This window comes from Physeter macrocephalus, chromosome 21 (genome assembly GCF_002837175.3).
Source record: "Physeter macrocephalus isolate SW-GA chromosome 21, ASM283717v5, whole genome shotgun sequence".
NCBI classification, from domain to species: domain Eukaryota; kingdom Metazoa; phylum Chordata; class Mammalia; order Artiodactyla; family Physeteridae; genus Physeter; species Physeter macrocephalus.
In genome coordinates, this window is record NC_041234.1 from 101318371 (window position 1) to 101321984 (window position 3614).

Here is a 3614-nt window from a genome sequence, read left to right on the forward strand (position 1 = left end):
ACAAAATTAATGCACAGAAATCTCCTGCATTCCTATACACTAAAAATGAAAGTTCAGAAAGAGAAATTAAGGAAACAATCTCATTCACCATTGCAACAAAAAGAATAAAATACCTAGGAATAAACCTACATAAGGAGATAAAAGACCTGTAGTCAGAAAACTATAAGACACTGAGAAAGAAATCAAAGATGACACAAACAGATCGAGAGATAGACCATGTTCTTGGATTGGAAGAATCAAGATTGTGAAAATGACCCTACTACCCAAAGCAATCTACACATTGAATGCAATCCCTATCAAACTACCAATGGCATTTTTCACGGAACTAGAACAAAAAATCTTAAAATTTGTATGGAGACACAAAAAACCGTGAATAGCCAAAGCAGTCTTGAGGGAAAAAAAAGGAGCTGGAGGAATCAGACTCCCTGACTTCAGACTATACTACAAAGCTACAGTACATGTAAAAGAATGAAATTAGAACACTCCCTAACACCATATGCAGAAATAAACTCAAAATGGATTGAAGACCTAAATGTAAGACCAGACACTATAAAACTCTTACAGGAAAACAGAGGAAGAACACTCTTTGACATAAGTCACAGCAAGATCTTTTTTGATCCACCACCTAGAGTAATGGAAATAAAAACAAAAATAAACACATGGGATCTAATGAAACTTAAAAGCTTTTGCACAGCAAAGGAAACTATAAAGAAGACGAAAAGGCAACCCTCAGAAGGGGAGAAAATATTTGCAAACAAATCAACAAAGGATTAATCTCCAAAATATATAAATAGCTCATGCAGCTTAATATTACAAAAACCAACAATCCAATCCGAAAATGGGCAGACCTAAATAGACATTTCCCCAAAGAAGATATACAGATGGCCAAGAGGCACATGAAAAGCTGCTCAATATCACTAATCATTAGAGAAATGCAAATCAAAACTACAATGAGGTATCACCTCACACCAGTTAGAATGGGCATCATCAGATAATCTACAAACAACAAATACTGGAGAGGGTGTGGAGAAAAGGGAACCCTCTTGCACTGTTGGTGGGAATGTAAATTGATACACCCACTATGGAGAACAGTATGGAGAGTTCTTAAAAAACTATAAATAGAATTACCATATGACCCAGCAATCCCACTGTTGGGCATATACCCTGAGAAAACCATAATTCAAAAAGACACATGCATCGCAATGTTCATTGCAGCACTATTTACAATAGCCAAGACATGGAAGCAACCTAAATGTCCATCGACAGACGAATGGATAAAGAAGATGTGGTACATATACAGTGGAATATTAGCCATAAAAAGGAACGAAATTGAGTCATTTGTAGATACGTGGATGGACCTAGAGACTGTCATACCGAGTGAAGCAAGTCAGAAAGAGAAAAACAAATATCTTATATTAATGCATACATGTGGAATCTAGAAAAATGGTACAGATGAACCGGTTTGCAAGGCAGAAATAGAGACACAGATGAAGAGAACAAACATATGGACACCAAGGGGGGAAAGCAGGGTGGGGAGGTGGGTGGTGGGATGAATTGGGAGATTGGGATTGACATATATACACTAATATGTATAGTATAAAATAGATAACTAATAAGAACCTGCTGCATAAAGAAAAGTAAAAAAATTCAAAAATAAATTTTAAAATAAGTAAATAAAACTATGTAAGGAAATTCTTGCTGCAAAAAAAAAAGAGAAAAAAGTGTGATTCCTGGGCCAGCAGCATCGATATCACCTGGGAACTTGTTAGAACGCACATTCCCACAGAAGCAGAAACTCTGAGGGTGGAGCTCAGCAGTCTGTGGTTTAATAAGCCTTGCAGGTAATTCCAATCCAAGCTCCAGTTTGAGAATCAACCCCCTCAAGCTGGCTTTGCCAAGACTGCCAGCATTACCTGGAAATGTACTACTGCTGCCCTTAGGGCATCTCAGGGTTAATCCTCCCAGAGGCAGATTCTCCAGTTGGTCAGATTTGCTGATCAAGGAACTCACTTCTCTGCAGTATGTGTACGCCTACCAGTTGCAGTATAAAATCCACCATCCCCAAGCAGCTGCAGGATGCAGTATATACTGTGAACCAGGAATCATAGACAGGCCCAGGAATTGAAGATTTGAAGACGCCACCTAAAAGTTGTAGACACTGAGTCTGATGAGCAGCTTTTAATGTGCTCTTTTCATATTACTTCTAGATAAAATCGGATTGCCTTCCTCCTGGAAGTGGGGGAAGCAGGTGTTTGTGGCTGAGGTGTAATAGACCGCTGTAGGCAGAGGCAACTTTGGTCCTGCATGGAGGAGCAAGGTTGGTGTACCAACGGGCACTTCGTGCCTGCACCCTCTGCTCCTCATGCTGCCAACTTTTATATCACATGACCCTGTCCTCTAGCCATAGGGTGTGCCCCCGACCCAGGCGCAATCACATCAATCAAAACACTTACCTACGATGTGACCTGATGTAGAAGATGATCTGTACCCCTAGGAGTCTCCCAGTAAAAAAGGTGAAGGCTGAAGCACTTAGAAATGACAGCTGAAGCTTACCAAAATTGCCCTGAGGAGGAGAAGGATCTATGAAGGGTCGTAGCAAATCAAAGTAACAACAAAAACAGAATGCATTGTACAGCATGGGCTTCCAGGAAATAAAATCGGTAGGCCATCCATCCATTAAGGCTAATCACAGAGAGAAGCAGAGATACTGAGAGAGAATGACAGTGACAGGGACAGTGAGAGAGACACCATGGAATCCTGGAGAGAGACGGAAAGCGTAACTACCTGGATTGCTGTTGGCTGGTGTCCTTAGGAGAGCCACCTTTCCGTGTTTAGATGGTCAGAGTTACTGAAATGCCTGAGGAGGGGGCTATTTTAATTAGTTTGAGTGTAAGAGCATGTGAGGGCAATTAACAGGATGAGGGAGACCCAGAGTCCATTAGAAAGACACAGACAATGAAAGAAAGAAACAGAGAGAAATACACACAGACCAACAGAGACAGAGAAAGACAGTGCCTGTGGATGCAAAGCTTGAAGGACATTCTGTCAGAGACAGGGTCATGGCCACAACCCCTTCTCCCAGGAGTTTAACCCGAAGTCCAATTAAATGAAGAATGAATGCACAAATGAATAAATAATAAATTAATAAATTTTAAAAGGAATATGTAAAGCTAATGACCTTTGTCAGGATGGACACAGGTGACACTGGCCAAGGCCCAGTGGCAGAAAGAGCAACAAAGCTTCTGAGATCAAATCAGTATGAGAGTAGAAAGAGATGGCACTAGTGGGCCAGACCTTGCCCAATATAGTCAAAGAGGAACAGAAGGACTGGGTCTGTGCGGTGGCAAACCCAGCAACCAATCTCAGCCCAGCTCTTCTGGTGGGTGTCCTGTAGAAAAGTTAGTTAATGTTTCTAAAGAGCTCAAGGGTTCGAATTTCAGACCAGTTTTATGTGGGATCTTAGTTCCCCGACCAGGGATTGAACCCGTGGCCCCTGTGGTGGAAGAGCGGAACCCTAACCACTGGACCACCAGGGAATTCCCCAAACCAGTTTTGTATTTTTTTTTTTTTTTTTTTTTTTTTTTTTTTTTTTTTTTTTTTTGCGGTACGCGGGC